At 37.8% G+C, this 21,947-nt stretch overlaps 1 pseudogene; it reads right to left on the bottom strand.

Annotated features, from left to right (window-relative positions):
- Nucleotides 1-16,447: 16,447 nt before the first annotated feature.
- On the bottom strand, nt 16,448-16,736 carry LOC125412570 (small ribosomal subunit protein eS28 pseudogene; annotated as a pseudogene).
- Between the last annotated feature and the right edge of the window lie 5,211 nt (nt 16,737-21,947).

The raw sequence follows: 21,947 nt of genomic DNA, 5'->3' as shown, positions 1-21,947 counted from the left end.
CTAGAGCTAATGGGTCAAGCAGTGATTTAATTAATACAGTTTCTATGTGATTATTTTGGGTCTAAGCTAACCAGGCAGCCAGGAGAACAAGGGTACTCTCTTCCCACAGGCCGGTTCAAGTATCCTCTCCACTATTACTAGGAGTCTTAGTTGGGATCAACCTTCGGTGTTCCTGGGGTTTTCCCTGGTACCAGCTTTCTTCCTAACCTGAAATAAATGCCCCCACCCTCAACCAAGACATCTATTTTGTTACTCCCCTACCTCCATGCTGCCTCCAATTGGCACATAGCTCACCCAACCTGATCCCTCTAGTCCCCATCCCTCCATGCCCCCAACCCCTGCTGCCAGTTTACCCAGGAGCTCTTTTTTACTTCCCCTTCCTTGGGAAATCCATGCATCCCTCTTTGGAAAGCCCTCCTTGTTATCTCGCCTCTCTGGTGCTGTGGATTGTAGGTTGATTATTCTATACTTTACTCCTAATAATGGCCTATGGATGAATACATACAATGTTTGTCTTTCTGGGTCTGGGTTACCTCACTCAGAATGATTTTTTTTTCTAGTTCCAATCATTTGTCTGCAAATTTCAGAGGTCATCATTTTTTATGGCTGAGTAGTAGGAGAGTACCCCATTTTCCTTATCCAGTCTTCAGTTGAGGGGCATCTAGGTTTTTTCTGGGTTCTGGTTGTTACAAATAATGTTGCTATAAACATAGGTGAGCAAGTTACCTTATATCCTATAAAGTCCATCATCCAGGAAAGTCGGGACAGGAACTCAGAGCAGGAATTTGGGGGCAAGAGCTAATGCTAGGGCTATGGAAAGTACTGCTTCCTGGCTTGCTTCTGACTGCTTGATCAGCCTGATTTCTTTCTTTTTGTTTGTTTATTTTTCCTATACTTTATTTTTTATTTCTTTTATTCATTTTACATACCAACCACAGTTTTCCCTTTCACCCCTCTTCTAGTCACCCTCTGTTTCCCCTCAATCTACCCCTCATCCATTTATCCAAAAAGGTTAAAGCCTCCCAAGGGGAGTCAACAAAGCCTAGCACATTAAGTTGAAGCAGGACCAAGCCCCTCCCCCCTGAATCAAGACTGAGCAATGTGTTCAACCGTATTGAATGGGCTTCAAAAAGCCAGCTCATGCACCAAGATTGGATAGTGGTCTCACTGGCAGGGTCCCCTCAAACAGAACGTGAATGAATGGGAGGGTTGAGTTGGAGGAGGGTTAGAGTAGAAGAGCAATGAAAGAGATATCTTGACAGAGGGAGTCCTTGTTGCAAGGAGGCTGCTTGTTTGTCCCGGCCGCCCAGACCCAAAATAACCGCACAGAAACGGTATTAATTAAATCGTTGATTGGCCCAGTAGCTCTAGCTTACATCTTAATTTAACCCATCTCCATTAATCTGTGTATCATCAGGTGTCTGTGGCTTACTGGCAAGATTCTAATCAATAACGTCTGTCTCAGGCGGAGGATCCATGGCTTCTCCCTCCTCCTCTTCATCCCATCATTCTGTTTTGTTTTCCCCACCTAGTTCTGTTTCTCTATAGCTCTGATATAGGCCCAAAGAAGTTCCTTTATTTACCAATGAAAGCAACACATAGACAGAAGGACCTCCTACATCATTACAGGGTTAAAGAGAAACCTAACTAGGAAATTTCCCAGAAATACAGAAAAATGATCCTAGCTAAGACTCCCAGAAAGAATGGAGAGGGTACCTGAACTGGCTTCCTTTATAGTCAGATTGGTGACTAACTTAATTGTCATCATAGAACCTTCATTCAGCAACTGATGGAAATGGATACAGAGATCCATAGCCAAGTACTGGGCCTTGCTTTGGGAGTCCAGTTAAAGAGAGAGAGGAGGGATTATATGAGCAAAGGATCTTAAAACCATGACTCAGCCTGATTTCTTATATAGAACCCAGGACCACCAGTCTAGTGGTGGCACCACCCACAGTAATATGGGCCCTCTCACATCAATCACTAATTAAGAGAATAAGAGGCAACACAGCCTTGCCAATAGACCAGACCATTGAGGGTATTTTCTCAGTTGAGATTTCCACTTTCCAAATAACCCTAGCAATATGTTAAGTTGACATAAAAGTAGCCATCACACCATTAAAAAATCAGTTTTAAGACATAAGCTTTCCAGCCAGGCAGTGGTGGTGGCACATCCTTTAACCCCAGCACTGGGGAGGTGAAGGCAGGTGGATCTCTGAGTTCAAGGCTAGTCTAGTTTACAGAGCAAATTTCAGGAGAACCAAGATTACACAGAGAAATCTTATCTCAAATACACACACACACACACACACACACACACACACACACACACATATATATTTCCCCAATCCAATTAGCTCCGCATTTTGAAACACATACAGTAAAATCTGAAAATATTGCAGATTTCCTAGACTAAGTACAGATTTTCTTTACACAAAATCTAAAAATACATATATTTTTATTGACATCATCCAAAATGACACAGACAACCATCTGCATAATTTAGAGGCTGAAATGACTGCTTCCATCATTATGAAGACATACGCCTAGTTTCCAGTTTTCCTGGTTGATAGTTCTTAGTCTTTTTAAATAAACTAAAGTGCCCTATTTGTCTGGGAAGGGATAGATACAGGGAAAGAGTTATTACTGTCTCCAGCAGGACTTTAGAGCTATCCATATGCTTCCCATTTTAAATGATGTATATTTTACTTTCTCCTTTATATATAATAGCTTTACTTCTCTTCTTCTTTGTCCTCCCTCTAGCCTCTCCCTTGCAATCTTTCTCTGCTCTCTCAAATTCACTCACAGAATTTAAGGTATTTAAGATAGATAGATAGATAATCATATATTTATGTAAATGTATTATTTATACACACATATATATGTATGTATTTAGGAATAATATATCTATATATAAAATAATGTAAATAGAGCCTGCTTAGTCTGAACAATCTTACTTGTATTTATATGATGTCAGTGCTGACTACTTGCTATTGGATAACCAATTGAGGGACACTTACCCAGGAAAATCATTTCTCCTGCTCTCAGAATTCCCCCATTACTCATAATTTGTGTCTAGGAATGAGGTTCCACAAGCTTTTCCCTTTCCATGCTAGTATGTTCACTGGTGTCATCATTACTCAGGGCTTGCTTAGGCCATCATGATGAATAGATTTCATTGACATAGCCTCTATGGTATTTCTAGAAGACATAATCTCACAGCAAATTTTCATTTCCTCTGAATCTTATAATCGTTGCATCCTCCTTTCCAAGGCCCTGTTCCTTGGGTTTTAGATATAGGAGTCGTGTTTTAAAAGTATAAACTGAGACTGGGTACCACACAATCTCATTTTTTTTTTGCTTATTTTAAGATTGATATTGTGGTTTTCTGTCATGATCTCTGTCTATTGAGAAAGAAGTTTCTTTAACAGTGGGTGAGAACTATATTCATCGAGCATAAGGACAAATACTTAGTGTGTAGATTATGCTAGTTTAGGTAGTGATGATTTTAGGCCCTTCTCCAAGATTAATGATTTCGCTAGGCCTGGATAGCTGGCTAGGTTTCCAACACCAGGTATAATTTTCTCCTCTTGAGAAGCCTTTGAGTCCAATTAGAGAGCTTCTGGTTACCAATGTATGTAGGTCATTATTGTGTACTGAGTGTCATTGTGCCAGGGTGGTCATTATCTCTCATAGGCATCATAGCATATGACTACTGCTTGCTTCCTTCTGTTAAAAGTTTGAGTGGTACCTCCTAGTATCGTGAAAGCTAACCCTCTGAAAATAGACAAAGGTAGCATGTTATTTCTCATGAGAAATTCCTAGCTACAAATCTTCAGATGTGAGTAGGGCCTAGAGTAACTGCCAAAACCAAGAAAGTAAAAGGAGAACATGGTGGGAAGTAATACAGAAGGAAACAGCAGGGTCACATGACAGGAAGGGAGAAAAATGGAGGCATTAACTAGGGAAAGGGGAAAATAAATACAGAAGGACAGAAGAGGGTAACATAATAGTAAAGATGTCTGGAAAAGATGAGGAATCTTACTACCTACATAAAACTACATTTAGTGCATATAAATCTAAGTATACACACACACACACACATATATATATATATATATATATATACATTAAATGAAATCTTTCCATTTGGGATGAGAATGCTCCCCACAAGAGTCATAGACTATATAACAGAAAAAAACCCAATACCGGGCAAGAGAAACTCTCTTTTAAGTTGTTGATAAAGGTTTCCAAAACAGTATAAGTATTGCTCTTGCCCTTGGTTACCTCCAAGGCATAGAAGGTAAGTCTCTACGGCTGAAAACATTGTGCACTTCAGAGATAGGATCTACAGGATCAAAACTGTATTCACTTTTTTATCTGACTTAAAAACAGAACTAGAGCTCAAAATTAGAATTTAGTTATTTCCAAGAAAAAATTTATATGCAGAAGTAAAATAGTTTCAAGAAGATAGAATGAGTTGCCATAAAATTATTACATTCATTGAAAGTTGTGAGAAAAATTCAAAACAAGACATACACAATTTGAGCATCATTATCATCCAGTTTTCCTGATGGCGCTTGGAGAACATTCCATTAACAATGCATGATTTGCCTTTCTTCAAGTGTGCCTGGAAACTTACTGAACTTCAATATGTTCTAGCTCATAAGCTAGGCATTTCTAAATCTTATAAGTTTAAAACTATAGAAAGTATTTCTCATGACGGCAAGGACAGGCAATAAAAGCTTAGATTTAGATAAAATAGAGAAAACAAAAAATCACAACTTTAAAAAGTAACAAAAAATAGAAAATTGGAAGAGGATTAGAACCATATAAGAAATGGATGCTGATGTGGTGGTCCATACCTGCAGCAACAGCAATGAAGAAACTGAGACAGGTAGCATGTTTTAAGACCAGCCTTGGCTACATAGCAAGACCTGTCAGAAAAGATGGAAAGAAAGAAAAGAAGGGAGAGATGTGGAGGAAGGAAGAAGGAGAAAAGAAGGAAAAAGCAAAGAATAAGAATTGACATAATTAAAAGCCAAAACCCAAGCATCAGCATTGCTTTACCATATTTTTAACAACTAAGGAAGATTCAGCCCCAAAAGGTCAGAAATTCTTTCAGATGGCAAAAAGACAGAGGAACATTTGCAATCACTGTACTGACAGTATACTCTTAACACAAACATCCAACGAGGACATTAAAATGAAATGCTGGGCAGATATTCCCTCTGAATAGATGTGCAGAGAGGGTATGCTCGGCAGCTCTACTTGTGTTTAAGAGCAAGGCCACAGTTCTCTGTTTCACGTGTAGTGAGGACCATGTTTGGGGGGTCTCATAAGTACCATGAGTGTATGAAAGGTGATCAAAGGTAAACTGATTGAATTTATGAAAAAACAATTGACTTGATAAATGGATAACTTCCCTGCAGAGAAGACTTGAAACGATTTTCAAAAATGCTATTAGAATTAATTAGGTGATTTAGCAACAGATTCAAATTCAGGTTTACTACGGTAAATAATGTATTGTCCTATTTACTAGAGACAGACATATTGAAAGGTAATTTTTAAAGTGTTGCTTAATATCCCATCTATTAATTATAGAACATGTAAAACTAGGTATAATGAAAGATGTATCCAATCACCACCTATTGATCGCACCCATGCGCACACATGCACACCCGCATGTGCACATATGTAAATTCTAGAACAATGTCAACCAGAAAGGCAAAATTCCAACTCTATAACATGGATGAGGAGAATCCAGATTTGTACAAGTCCCTCAGAAAACAGCTTGGCAATACCTACTAGCCCACATCTTCGATGTCCCAAGAAGTGCCGCATAAAATGTGTTCTCAAGAGCAATACACATTTCTTGAATTGGTAGATTAAATGGTGCATTAAATCCTTTTTTTCTGCCAGTATATTTGTATTCACCCCAAGATAGAAACACCACAAATGCACATTTGATGTCAAATTACTAATCATTCATGGTATCCAATGATATTTCAAATATTATTCATTTTTTGCAAGTGTAAAATTTGTAAAGCATTAAAAATAAATCAATTATTATATTTTCAAATATAATGATGGCACAACAACAACAAGGATTGTAGTATCTTCTACAGATAAAAGCAGATGAGTGTCAAAAGGTGTTCTATACATTGAATAAGATCCAGACCTAATTTGAAAAGGCATTTTAGACAGGAAAGGTGTTCAAGGTTAGCATGTTGGAGTTCAGGATGCCTCACACATCCTGCGCTTTGTTCTAGTACTGCTTATGTGGGTAAGTAAAAATGGAAACCATCACCAAACAGTGAATATGCATCTTAGCACGTTATTAATTTAAAATGATACTTTGGGTACCTTTTAGTACCAAAAGGGGATAACCTTGTTTTCATTGAAATGAGAAAAGACTTTCTGAATAGAATCACATTAATGAGAGCCCTAAAATCAACAAATAATAAAGATTCTGCACAGCAAATGGCCATCATTTGGACGAGTCAGCCTACATAATGTGAAAATATGTTTTACCAACTACACTTGGGATCAAAGGCTAATATTATCCAAAATATATAAGGAATTCAAGAAACTAGATATTAAGAAAACAGAAAAACCAAATTAAAATGGAGTACAGATCTAAACAGAATTCTCAATAGGGGAAATTGTAATGGTTGAGAAACTTCTAAAGTAATGTTAATCATCAGGGAAATGCAAATCAAAATACTTTGATATTTCGTCTTACACCTTTCAGGATAGCTAAGGTCAACAGAATAAGTGACCAGTGGTCATGCTGGTGAGGATGTGGAGTAAGAGGAACACTCACACAACCTCAAACAGCCACTGTGAAAATAAGCATGGCAGTTTTTCAGGAAGATGAGTATCAATTTTCCTCAAGTTCTAACTATACCACGCTTGGGCAGATACTCAAAGGGCCCTTTATCCTACCACAGCTACACTTGTTCAATCTTGTTCATTACTGTTCTATTCATCAGAGCCAGAAATTGGAAACAACCTAGAAGTCCCACAACTGAAGAATGGATAAAAAAAATACATTTGTATAATGTAGCAATACCCAGTCATTTAAAAAAAAAAAAACCTGACACAGTGAAATTTGCAGAAAAATTAATGTAACTAGAAAAAATCATCTAGAGTGAGGTATCCCAGACCCAGAAAGATACATATGGCTTATATTCATGTATATGTGGGTAATAACTGTTAAGCCAATGATAACCAAGCTATAATACCTAGAACCACAAAACGTTGTATAGAGTAAGGAGCTTGAGGGAATAGATCAATCTCATTAGAAAAGGGAAATAAAATAGATATGGATGGAAAGATGGAGGGGCTACAATGGGAGGATCAAGTCGGGAGAGGGGAAGGGAGTTGTGGGAGGGAATATAAAAAGAGACAACTAAATTAAGAGACATTTGAGGGAGAGTATATAAACATAATACAGTGGAAATTTTCTAAAGTATATATATATAAAGGCCATAGAAGTGAAATCACCAATTAACGGAGATCTCTCGTCACTCAACAAAGCTTCCAGTACAACTCAATTACATCTATTTGAGGTGCTGGTCAAAGGGGCACCATGTGAATCTCCCCCACCATAACCAAACCCAGGCTATAGCCAAGACTATCATAAACAGCAAGGTCCTCTTGTTGAAGACAACACCTATATTGAACAGGGAGAGTTCGAGTTGGTGCACTACATAGAGTCATCATCGCTGTGTTCCAATGTCTCTGGTACAGGGAGGTACTGTGCATGCTGTGAAAGGAGTAACATAAACTGGGCAATGCTGGTACAAGCCTTTAATCCCAGCACTCAGAAGGCAGAGGCAGGGGAATCTCTGAGTTTGACAGCAGTCTAATCTACAGAACAAAATCCAGGACAGTCAAGATTACAAAGAGAATCCTTGTCTTGAAAAAAACAAAAACAGCAACAACAACAACAACAAATGAGTAACATAAACACCAAACAAACCACAAACCCTTCATCTACAATGGTGTGTCTTGCCTGCAAGATATGCTAGAGTATTGATAGCGCAAACCTTGTGCGAGTAGCCAACCAAGATCTGACTTGACTAAAGATCCACTCCATCAGACATAACCCATTCTGGACACTGCTTGGATGATCAAGAACATGAGGCTAGATAACTCAGGTAGTTAGAGAAAAAACAAATAATAGTAGTCTAAAAAGGAGGGGGGGATGTAGTGATAAAATGACTCCTAATTTATATTCTTCCACACTTATAGGTCAGAGTTTTGTTCAGGTATCATCAAAAAATCTTCCTGCTAGAGACATGGGAACAAATATAGAGACCCACAGGCAGACATTACACATAGAGTAAGAAATTTGGAACATTGAACCCTAAATATCTCTATCAAATCCTCCCCTTGAAGTTCAGAGAGACCTGCAGAAGGGAACACAGGAAAAGGTTAAGAGTTAGATGGGAAGAATGACACCAAAAATACAAGGCCCTATAAATCAACATGAGAAAAACTCATATGAACTCACAGAAACTAATGAAGCATGTAAAGGGCCCACATAAGTCTGCACCAGCTTCTCTGTGTTTATATTATGGCTTCCAGTTTAATTTTTTTATAGGATTCTTGAGTGAACGAACAATGAGCCTGATTTTTCTGCCTTTTCTTGGGCACTTTTCTCTCTGTTGGTTTGTCTTGTCTAATGCCAAAGTGATGGTTTTTGTTTTGTTTTGCTACATTAAAAAACAAATGAGCTGGGTGGTGGTAGTGCACACCTTTAATCCCAGCACTCAGGGAGGCAGAGATAGGTGCTTCCCCATGAGTTCAAGGCCATCCTGGTCTACTGAGTGAGTTCCAGGACTGGCTACATAGCTTCTGAGAATCCCTGTCATGAAAAACCAAAAGAGAAAGAAAAAATGAATGAAACCATGCTATTAGGGTAAAGGTTGACAACTGAACTGTTACTTATAAAGAGTTGGGAGAGGGAAAACGAGTTTTCTCCTGTAGGGTGACACTGGATTTAGCAACAACTTTAGGACAGACTTCATGGTCAGGAGTCAATGACCAACTTATAATGAACTCTACAGTTTTCTGTGTGCTTTTATTTGCTTACAGTTTGGTGGGGTTGGTTGTTGCTGTTGTTTCTTTTGGGATGTGGTTTTATTCTGTTTTCCTGGTTTGAGGTTTAGTTGTTGTTGTATTGGGATTTGTTTGTTTTTTGAGAAGGAACTTAAAGTTAGGTGGTTAGGGAGAGGAAGAAGATCTGGAAGGACTTGTTGTATGGGAAGAATATAAATAAGATATATTTAAATTTTTAAATTATTTTAAATAATAGAAATATAATTTTTAAAAGGAGAAGAGAAAAGTTCTCAAGAGAACAAAATAAATGGGTAAGAATCATCATTTAAAGGTCATTATAAGTAAGAAAATGTAAATCAAAACAACTTGAAGACTTCATCATCATACCTCGAATATGAAAGAAATCATAACAACAAAACCAGAAGGAGCACTAAAGTAAGCGATGTATACAGCTGAGCAGTGATGGCAAATGCACATTTTCTGAGGCTTTCTTCATTGTCTTTCTCCTGAAGATGCAGATACCATTCTTTCCATACTTGATGATTCACATTATGCGAACAGAGTACTAGAACTTCTGACCCTATTAACCTCAGCTCTCTCAGCATCTGATGTCACCTGACATGGACACCAAAGGTGAAAATGAGGAAGTAACCAAATAGAACATGAATACATAATCTGCTACTACACCAAAAACAGCATGCTCTTTGAAAGTGTTATTTTTCTTTTCCTTTGCTCTCTAAGAATGTAAGATAAATTTGTATTAAATATACAAGATTTAAACTAATCTACCCCCCTTTCATTCTACAACAAAGTTCTCTCTGAAATGCATTCCAGTGTGTATTTCTTTTTAAGTGATTCTTTTAAAATATGATTCAGATTATCTGAGTGTGTTATTGTGTCCAGTTGCCAAAGAACTAACATTTAACAATGTTAGGCTTTCATTATAGGTGAGCAACATAATACATAGAGAATAATGTTTTATTATCACAATATTTTAAAGCAAATATGGCTGAAGAAACAGCAGAAAAATGCACACTAGAACACTTAGTTCCTAAAAATCCAGAAATTTGTTTAGATACTTCATTTATTCTAATTCAGTTTAGCGAAATCAAATACTTTAAGTGAATTTCTAAAAGACTAATATTCTCAAGCCAGTCAAGGGAGAGGCAGAAAAAAAATAAAAACAAATATAAAAGAGTCTGTTTCTATTATTCTCTTATGACTATTTTACACTATATAGCGCGAACAATAAATCTTTCTTGCTTTTGGGGCTAGAAAGGTTTTCTGAGAAAGCAAGAGCATTAAAAGCCATTGACGCTGTGGCTCAATGAAGAGAGGCTCTTGGATTTTTCAATCAGAAGTAAGTGGTATAATTTCAAAATGAGCCTTAAACTATAAAACAGAGGGACTGACAAAATTGTCAACATTGATTTGTGGTTAAATTGTAGCCCACATAAGATACTGTAAGAAGTGTATTTTCTTGGATGACTACCAGCAGGCATGTTGTGAGAGGCCACTTGTTCATTCCCAGCTGCTCAGACCACAAAATAATCACACAGAAACTGTTTTATTTGCAATACCATTTGACCAAAAGCTTAAGCATACTGCTAGCTAGTTCTTATATCTTAAACTGACCTATTTCCATTAATCTATGTATCACCACGAGGTCATATTCTACCAGCAAAGTTTCAATGGGCTCCAAGTGGAGGTATCTGTCCCTGGCAGTGACAACATGACTTCTCACTGACTCCACCCTCTTTCTCCAAGCATTCAGTTCAGTTTTACCACCTAGCTCTATTTTGCCCTATTACAGGCCAAAGCAGCTTCTTTATTTATTAACCAATAAAAGCAACACATATACAGAAGGACTTCCCACACAATTTCCCCTTTTTTGCTCAAGTAAAACAGAAGGTTTTAATGTTAACAGAGTAAAATTACATATAGCAAAACAGGTATCAAACAAGAATTACAGTTACAATATTTATTTCTACTTTACCTTTTATCATAACGAAGGAAATATATAATTAAAACTATTTATTCAACTCTATCAAAGACCCCCAAATGATATAATATTATCTAAGTTAACAAGAAGTACATTGTAAGCAACTTTCAAAACTCTTCAAATGATAGAGACATCTTGCTGCCTGGATAATCACCCAAAGTCCTTCTGTAACATTGGGGCATTGATTATTAGCCTACAGGCTCATAGTATCCAGCAAACTTTTCCATGAAGCAAGAAATTTCAAAGACAGTTTTACCTATATTGACAGGTTATTAGTTGCATTCTTCTTTGTCTTCTGGAAGGTCTGTCAGACTCTTTCATGAAGCAGGAACCCCAAAGGATTGATGTAAGAGGTCCTTCTGTCTATGTGTTACTTTCATTGGTTAATAAAGAACTGCTTTGAGCCTATGGCAGTGAAGAACAGAACTAGGTAGGGAAAGCTTGACTACAAGCTTGACTACTACAAATGATTATCTATTAACCCGTATTTCTTAATTATGCATTACATTTTTAAATGAGCTGCAAAAACACAATACCTCAATAAAGAGCAGAAATATACATATAATAAGATTATACTAAAATTTGTTTTAATAAACCAAGGTCTGTACCAAAGCAAAGTATCCATCTCTAGAGCATATCCCCCTTTAAATGTAAAGAAACATTTATAAACATTTAGGGACTTTGAGTGTAGTTTTCTCCAAACTGCTTCCTGCTTTTTGGTGGCTGAAGTAATTTTTGGGGGTATTCATGGTGACCTTTTGGGGGATCTTGGTCCATCAAATGACATTAGTCTGGAGGAGATCTACAGGTCTCATCCTCTGTGTAAACAAAAGAAGAACCTCTTCTCCAAAGTAAAAAATCCTTAGACCCAAATTTTGAAGTCAAGATACCTTTAGAACACATATATCAGTTTAGCTTAGCAGCACATACAGCAAAATGTCTCTCTGTACTTAGTTCATTCAAAGTCAAAAAATTTAAGGAATGGACAATAATATACATAATCCAGATTCTATGTGTATTTTCCATCTTTACATGGCTTATTTGGTTTTTTGTTTTGTTTTGTTTTTACTTTATTACTTTTTTGTTGAAGGAAGCCACTTGTTTGTTTCCCAGCTGCCAAGACTCCCAAAATAATCACACAGAAACTATATTATTTAAATCACTGTTTGACCTTTAGCTCTAGCTTCTTAATGGCTAGCTTTTACACCTTAATTTAAGCCATCCCCTTTAATCTGTGTATCACCACTAGGTCATGGCCTACCAGCAAAGTTTCAGCGGTGTCTGTCTCTGACAATGGCTCCATGGATTCTCTCTAACTCCTCCCTCTTTCTCCAAACTTTCAGTTAATTTTCCCCACCTAGTTCTGTTCTACCCTATCAGGCCAAACCAGTTTCTTTATTAAGTAATGATATTTACAGCATACAGGGGACAATCTGCATCACTTTTTAATATTTGTTTTATTATGTTTACTCCTGTAATCTATGACTGTCTATTCTCCATCTCTTTAAGACTTTGTTTTATTTTTTAAAAAAACCATTTACTTCCTTTTATAACTCTCTACACCCTTTTTTTTCTCTTACCCCAGCTTACATACATTTTTAAAACACAATGTGACCCATTGAGAAGTCTTTTTCGTCTGAATTTGTCTTTATTTGACCAGGAGCACTTTTTTTTTAAAGTGCTAAGCAGGCATGGCTAAGATGGAAGCTGCTTTGTCTTTTGTCTCTACCCAGTCCAACATGGTGGAGGTCAGTTCTCCTCCTCTGTGAGCCATGCACACCACCCCAATTTCAGGTATACAGTGGGTCTATGTCATGCCATTAAGCAATTTGTAACAAGATGCTCATAAACTCCATTTAAATGCTTGGCCTCCTGAAAGAGCCTGAGTTTGTACTGGCAGCACGGCCCAGGAGCTTGCCATTTTGAGACTGTGAGGGTTTTCTTGTTTGTTTGTTTCTTTGTTTTTTTGCTACTGCTGAATCAGGAAGACCTCTCTTAAAGGAATCATGCCTCTGCTTTCTTCTAGCAAACAGAGCCCACCCAAGAAAATGCTGCTACAATAAAGCCATTCTTAACTCTGTTCTTTTGTGTCCAGGATTTCTTTCCAAGCTTTCTCAGGTTTTACATGGATTGAGTTGACCATGTTGGAGAAAGTAGGCAGAATCAGGGAGAAGCCATATAGCCACCACAGTGGACAGATGCCTCCACTGGAGTCCACCGAAACTTTGTTGGTAGAATATGACCTTGTGGTGATACACAGTTTAATGGAGATGGGTTAATTTAAGGATATAAAAGTTAGCTAGCAATATGCTTAAGTTTTTAGTCAAATGGTATTACAAATATTATAGTTTCTGTGTGATTATTCCATGGTCTGGGCAGATGGAAATGAATAAGTGGACTCCTACAACAAAGCATACTTACCTAAGAAAGGAAATTATTTTCTTTAATCATGGCCACAGAGGTCAGTGAATCAAATACAGATTTTAAAGTTGGTAAGGGACTTGAGAGATCTGTCATTGTCCACTGAAGAAAGGAATGCTTCAAAAAGTTTAACCATCAGCCAATGTTACTCAGGTAAGGTCACTTTCTAAAGTTATACTAAGTTATAAAATAATAATAATTTTTTAAAAGTCCATAGCTAGGTGATTTTAGCCATTCTGACAAGTATAAGATGGTATCTCAAAGTTGTTTTGATTTGCATTTCCCTGATTGCTAAGGAGGTTGAGCATGATCTTAAGTGTCTTTTGGTCATTTGAACTTCTTCTGTTGAGGATTCTCTGTTCAGTTCAGTGCCCCATTTTTTTAATTGGGTTAATTAGCATTTTAAAGTCTAGTTTCTTGAGTACTTTATATATTTTGGGGCCAGAACCTGGAAACAAGCTAGATGTCCCTTAATGGAAGAATGGATTAAAAAAAAGTGGAATATATATGCATTAGAGTACTACTCAGTGGTAAAAAAAACAATGGCATCTTAAATTTTGCATGCAAATGGATGGAAATAGAAAACACTATCCTGAGTGAGGTAACCCAGATGCAAAAAGAGGAATATGGTACATACTCACTCATAAGTAGATTCTAGCCATAAATAAAGGACATTGAGGCCTATAATTCATGATCCTAGAGAAGCTAAATAAGATGATGAACCCAAAGAAAAACATATAGTTATCCTCCTGGATATTGGAAGTAGACAAGATTGCCAGGCAAAAATTAAGAGCTTGGGGGTGGGGGTGAGTTGGGGGTAAGGGGAGATGGGAAGAGAGAAGGGAGAAGGGGAGGATGGGGAGAACTTGGGAGAATGGGATGGTTGGGATAGAGGAAGGGTGGATATGGGAGCAGGGAAGTGTATATCTTAATTAAGGGAGCCATTTTAGGGTTGGCAAGAGACTTGACTCTAGAGGGGTACCCAGGTGTCCAAAGAGAGGTCCCCAGCTTGTTACTTGGGCAGCTGAGGAGAGGGCGGCTGAACTGGCCTTATATATAGCCACACTTATATAGCTTATCCTATAGCCACACTGATGAATATCTTGCATATCACTGTGGAACCTTCATCTTGCGATGGATGACGATAGAGATAGAGACCCACACTGGACTGAGCTCCCAAGGTCCAAATGAGGCGCAGAAGGAGGGAGAACATGAGCAAGGAAGTCAGGACCGTGAGGGGTACATCTACCCACTGAGAAGGTGGGACTGATCTAATGGGAGCTCACCAAGGCCAGCTGGACTGGGACTGATGGAGCATGTGGTCAAACCGGACTCTCTAAATGTGGTTGACAATGAGGGCTGACTGAGAAGCTTAGGACAATGGCAGTGGGTTTTGATTCTACTGCATGTACTGGCTTTGTGGGAGCCTAGTCTGTTTGGATGCTCACCTTCCTAGACCTGGATGGAGGGGGAAAGATCTTGGACTTCCCATAGGGCAGGGAACCCTGACTGCTCTTTGGACTGGAGAGGGAGGAGGAGGGGGAGGGAAAAGAGGAAGGAAAATAGGAGGAGGTGGAAATTTTTAATAATAATAAAAAAATAAATAAAAAATGAAAGAAAAGAAAAAAAGAAAATGATTACTCTTTTGGACATATGTCCATGAGTTTTTCCTGGTATTGAGATCATTAACAGGTAAATAGAGTAAACCAAAATACAGTTTCTCAAAAACAGAGTCTGAAAAAATTTTTGCTGCACCTCAGTGGAAAAAAAAAGATTGATTTTCAAAAGGTAACACTAAATGTTAGATTTTAAGTTGATTTTTACTTTGACAAAAATTTCTGTTTCTTCACTTATCATGGTCAGAACATCCAGCAGTAAAATCTATGGAGTCAGCCAACACTGAGGCTTTTCAAAGGGTATTTCTTCCCCAGCCAACAGCAATTCCAAGGCGGGAAGAGTGGAACCCTTCTCAGCAGATGGGATGGCATAATGTGGCTGGGCCTGGGGATTTGCATGAATATGAATTACAAAGAGCACAGATAACATGGTGTTCAAAAGCTGTTAGGAATCTTGAATGTCAAAGTCATTTAGCTGACATTTGGTAGGACATAATTACCTTAAGAACATGGAAATGGGGTGGTCTGAATTGCACGGGCAGAGAATCACAGGACACACAATGGCATTGCTTTGGCAATAATTGTGACAAGTGGGCATGGCCAAGTAAGCCCAGAATGGTATGCATTAATGCAGTGACATTTTTTCAATGTGTGTTGCCCTTTCAGAAATATGCATGTGAGGCCTAAATAACCTCTGACCTATTATAAAATCACAGGCAGGGGAAGAAACTAGCATCAGCCTTAACACTGGCAGAGAACGAGGTCATTCACATTTCGCATAGGTATTTACACATTTCAAATATTGCATTGCATTTGCCAAGCTCAGACCTCAGTTTCTACATCGCATATTCCATTGCAATTTGCTGAACCATACCTAGAATATGTGTGCTGAAGTCTAACAGTTCCTGATTTTAGAATACAGTGTTATTAACCAGATCTCTTTTGTCAACAGAACTTATTGGCTTCAAATTAAAGTTGGAAAGAAATATGTTTTTCTTCCAACTTTCACGTATCATTGTGAACTCTAAAAATGATTCCCACCACAGCTGTAGGAGGGGCTGTAGAGGCACAACGTACACAGTTCACATCTTGTTTTCCTGAGGCAGGTAACTTGCCATGTGTGCAGTGACATAAAAATGAACATCTTTCCCCCTAATTCTTGCCATTTATTATCAAGAATATTAAAAGTAATGTGCCACTAATATTTCATCAGGATATTTTTGAAATATTGACTAAAATTCAACACTAAAGGTACAATGAATACTTTGATATCTACTCACTGGAAGGAGATTTTCAAACCCTAATTAATATTTCATTTTTTTAAAAAACAATGCAAATGCTTTATTTAATAGTCGCAGGTCATCATGGGCCAAGTGGTGGATACTCAGGACCCAGCAAAAAAGCAGGAAGGTCAACGTAATCTCCGAGCCTCCCTTTCTGACTCCAATAGGGTGAGCACGTCTCCCTCTCGAACGGGACCTTTGACGTTTCAGATGATGGAGCGGCTGGTGTCATCCATAAATTCCACACATACCTGCGTGCACTGTCCCTGCGAACCGGTCCTTCCAAGCACTTTGGTTACCCTAGCAAGCTTCATGGGCTGCACGCGACTCGTGTCCATGATGGCGGCGAGCAGGCGGAGAGTAATATTTCATTTTTAAAAATGAATAAGATGCTTGTTTTCTCTAGTAGATCAATATCTCAGGCTGTATCACATTTGAAGTCCCTGCAAGAAGATTTCATTGACTGCTAGCTACTGTTACCATTCTGTGGTCAACACTGATAATCCGAGAGAATTTGAGACTTATTCTACAGTGCTTAACACTTGTTTACTAACGCATTGAACTTCTCACCCATATATAACAGTTATTTCTCTTTAGTGGAAATAAATTATTTATGGAAGGATTAATATTATATCCAGGATCTAAAAAGTGAAAAGAGATTTAAAGACAATAAACACCAATTGGTGTGTGGGTATGTGGTAATGAACAATTGCTTCTTGTGTGGCAGAAACAATGTTGAAATCTAGAATTAAATAAGCCACGTTGTTTTAGCGGGGCTCTCTAATAGAACAGAAGTTATAGACCCAGCTAGTTCAAGAAGAGTTGTGTACCAATGGAACGTCTAAGAATCCAGTAATTGTTCAATCCATGAGGCTGGGTGCCTCAGGTGCTCTTCAGCACACTGGAATCCTGAAGAGGTAGGCTCAAATGTCAGTGAAGAAATAAACTCGTTACTGAGAGCAAGAGTAAGCAGACAAAGAGAGAGCCAGCTTCCTTCTTCTAAGTCCTTTATACAGGCTGCCAGAAAAAGATGTGGGCCAGATTAAAGGGGGGATCTTCCCACCTCAAAAGATCTAGATTAAAGGTGGTTCATCCCACTTCAAAGATACATCTTAGAAGTGTGTCTTCCCACACCAAATAATTTAATTAAGAAAAAAATCCCTTGCAGGTATGCCCAGATATTTGGGTTTTACTTAGCTCCAGATGTAATCAAGTAGATGACCAAGGATAGTTTCTGTGAAGGAAATACCAGTCTGTGAGAAAACCAGAAGTACAAGTAAATGGATAAATGGTTAGAAATTAGAGTGATTAATAGATGCCTATATTAAAAATGGCTATAACGAAGAAAGAACATTCTAGAAAGTGATGAGGATGACCCAGAAAGACTCTGCTAATGAAAGGAGTAAAATCATTCATCACAGTAAAATCCATCTGCTAATGTAAACTATTTCAAGTTTAAGTTTCAAGAATTTTTCATGTTCATACAAAATAAGCTAAGAGAGCATTTGAAAGAATGATGGATAAAATAGCAGAAAAAAATGGACTTTTTAGTGGTACGAACCACAATAATGACCACAATAGAATGGTTACCGTACGAATCCTATAGTGGCACACATACCTTGATATACTCTGCAATTGGACTTTAAACCGCTCGACAAGAGGAAAATAATGCATGGTTGTGGAAATCAAAACAACTACCCAAGGCTAGTGAAGTCATGGACCTTAGAGGAGAACGTACAACCACAAGTTTGCAATACCAGTGTATTACCTATTGTGTATGTGAGTGTGTGTGAGAGAGAAAAAGAGTGTGTGTGCTTGTGATTATGATATCCACAAATAAATTAGGTCCTCAGTCCTCACCAAGAAAACTTCTTTTGACAACAGATGGAGACTACTACAGAAAACCCCAACCAACTGAACTACAGAAACGTGAAGCCCAGTCCCAATGGGTATATCTACAAAAGAACTCCTCCACCCATGGTTCAGGAGCATGGAAAGATCACAAACACCAAATGATCAGAGAGTCTGCTGCACAGTTGTGTCTCCTAGGAATGCCAGAATCTACACCCATGAAATATCACAAACATGATTGCCCGCACATGAGGTGGACAAAGACAACATCAATAAACATGCTGAAGAGAACTAGAGAAAGTCCGTGAGGCTTCAACCTACACAAAGAACTAAAGGCAACTAAGAAATACTGGGAGTGGAAGAGAGACTCTTCTCCAGGGAATAGCACCAATTATCCAATACCAAATGGTCAGTTCTGAAAACATGCATATAAATAGCATTATACAGACAGAAAGGGTAACATTTAGGAATACATACTGTTTTAGTTGTGGTTTTACTTATTTCATTTTCTATAAAGGAAACATTTTTTTGGCACTGGCTTACAGTTCAGAGGTTTGGTCCACTATGGACATGGGGGGAAGCATAGTGGAATGCAGGCAGACATAATGTGGAAAGGTAGCTAAGAGTTCTACATATGGATCTCCTAGCAGCAGGAAGAGACAGTGAGCCACTAGGCCTGCCTTGAGCTTCTGAAACTGCAAAGCCCACCCCTCATTAATGTACTTCTTCAAACAAGGTCTTACCTACTCCACGAAGGTCACACCTCTTAGTAGTGCCACTCCCTATGGGCCAATGAGGGCTAGCTTTATTCAAACCACCACACATATGTGTATAAATGTATACATGTAACAACAACTAATGAAAACTGAGGCCATGGATTTGAAAGAGGGCAAGGATAGGTATATGGAAGAGTTTGAAAGGAATAAAGGGAAGGGAAATGATGTAATGATAATCTCAAAAATAAAAGAAGTAATAAAGCAGTATTGGGTTATCTGTAATTTTACCTGAGGTGAACAAATGGCTGGATCCATTATAAGATAATTGTAAGATAGTCTCGTAAGAATTGGACTGATTATGAATACAAATATCAGAATGAAAAGTGGTTCACTAATTCAGTGAATGAATATTCAACATATAGGCTGAGCCAAAGAATGTGCTAAGCTGTCACCAGGAGAACGCAAGAAAGATAAGCAACCCTGCCCTAACAGTACTTGCAGTGTTTCCCTTTGGGCAGGCATGGGCCTACCTGTTTGTGTGGATGTGAACCTAGAATTTAAAATGAATATAGCTGCATTTTATTAACAGTAATAACAAAGCAAATGTATTGTACAAAATGTAAAAAAATAAACAAATGTTTTTAAAAACAATGAAACTATCACTTTAATACTATAGAGTTTAATTTCCCTCGGTATTATTTTATTTAAGTGTAAGTAAACATTTTTAAACCTGAGATCTAGCTGTGATTTAGATTCATAAAGTGGTTTGATATATTTTGATGTCTCAGTTTTACCTCCCATAAATCTCAATCCTGATTGCATGTTTCTGACTTTCCATTTCATTCAAAAATTACTCAGGCCATACTGTTTATGACAACATTTAAGATGCTCATAACAGCAAGGAACAAGACACCCATGGTCCTTTTCATTCATTGATTCATTTAATTCATTATCTCACAATTTTAGCACAATTTGTTATCTATTCCTAATAGAAGAAACTGCTATGAAAATCATATATAATTATGTCATCATATTCTTGATTTTTTCCCTAATGGTAGTATCTTTGAAATAAGTAATACATATGTAAAGTTTAACATGTGTTTGGAGCACATGTTACAAAATTAATTTAAGAAAAAATGCTAGCTGGGCAGTGGTGGTGCACATCTCTAATCCCAGCACTTGGGAGGCAGAGGCAGGTGGCTCTCTGTAAATTCAAGGCCAGCCTGGTATACAGGAGCTAGTTCTAGTTCCAGGACAGAGAAACGCTGTATTGAAAATCCAAACAGAAAAAGTGTGATAATGTCTGGATAGATTGCTAAGTGGTTTTTAAGAAGTGTGAAAAATAAATACAGACTTACCTGCTGTGTGTGAAGCGGCACAAACAACATGACACATTGGGAGAATTCTATCCTTCTAAAAAGTCTATTGACAATAGTCCAAAGGAACATTTGATATTATCTTTATTATGAGGTTTGGGAGATTGTCCTAAATTCACTGAAGGTCTCTGTACCTTTTCTTCAAACTACCTGTGTGAAGCATGTGCTTCCTACTCAGTAAACAGAATATTTTTTTAGCTTGAGAATCCTGTACATTTGTCATCTTCTAAGCGTTATTGCTGTGAAGAGACACTGCGACCATGGCAGCTCTTATAAAGGAAAAGATTTAACTAGGACGGGCTTACTATTGTGGAGATTTAACCATTATCCTCATGGCAGGACACGGCAGCATGCAAACAGCCATGGTGCTAGAGAAGGAGCTGAGAGTCCTACATCTTGATCCTCAGGAACCAGGAAGGGGAAAGAGGCACTGGGACTGGCTTGGGCATTTGAAACCTTAAAGTCCACCCCTAGTGGTACACTTCCTCCAACATGGCCCCTACTGCACCTACTCCAACAAGACAACAGGTCCTAAATCCACTTAGAAAGCATTCAAATACGAGTCTGTGGGTGCCATTCTTACTCAAAGCACTAAACTCCTGCAATGCATTTTTATCAAATCCTCCCTTCATTTCCTCCCCTCCTATGCCTCCTCTTCCTCCTATCACTTTTCCCTTCTTGAAACTTTTAATGAATCTATAACTACAATTCATGTGCTTTTTATTTATAATTTTATGGATGTTTTTCACTAGTGAAAGCTTTGTACTGAAAATACTGTCTCAGTCATGTCAAACACCTTTTCTGCAGACACTAAAGCTTTACACATTTATGTCTTAATTTACCTGTTTTGTCTTACTAATATTACATACAAGATTATTTTTAGTATTTTACTTTTAACTTTCTATATGACTGTGCACCATACTCATTCCTCATGCCCTTGAAGGGCAGAAGAGAACATCAGATTCCCTGAGACTGGAGGTCCAGCCCATTGTAAACTACCATGTGGGTGGTAGGAGTCAACACTCTCTAGCTAAGCAGCCAGTGCTCTTAACCTCTGAGTCATTTCCCCAGTCTCTAGATAAGCACTCCAGTTGATTTTTCTGCCATGATCTCAGTACCACTAAGAGCAGTGTAAACTCATGTCTTCAGTTCCAGTGCCTATGTTTTTGTTCTATGCATGTCTCACAGCATTAGAAAAAAATAACCTAAAACAGTAACCGTAATCATGGCAATAGTGGCCACTAGCTGCTGGCCCATTTTTATTTGAATAAAAGTTAATGAAGTATCTTATTTTGAAACACATTAGTATTTCTCAGCTTATTTATACATTTTCTACTGAAGTCAAGGGAAAAAATTGTTTAAAGTTCAACAATATTCTGTTATCAGAAACAGGTATTTGATTCTCCTAAGGGTTGCTTAAACATTATAATCTACATGCTTCTTGTTTTTACTTCATCAATTTCATTAATAATTTTTCTGAAACTAAATGCTCATTTGTATGTTCTAAATAAATTCACAATTAATGTTTATTATACTTTAATATATTGGAATTTGCTATTGTTTTGTTTGTATGTGTCTCTCTATAACCTATAATCTTCTCTCTGTGAACCTAA

The sequence above is a fragment of the Myodes glareolus genome, chromosome 3 (assembly GCF_982192425.1).
Source record: "Myodes glareolus chromosome 3, mMyoGla1.1, whole genome shotgun sequence".
Lineage (NCBI taxonomy): Eukaryota > Metazoa > Chordata > Mammalia > Rodentia > Cricetidae > Myodes > Myodes glareolus.
The sequence above is the reverse complement of the archived record's forward strand: the minus strand, read 5'-3'. Positions and strand labels throughout refer to the sequence as shown.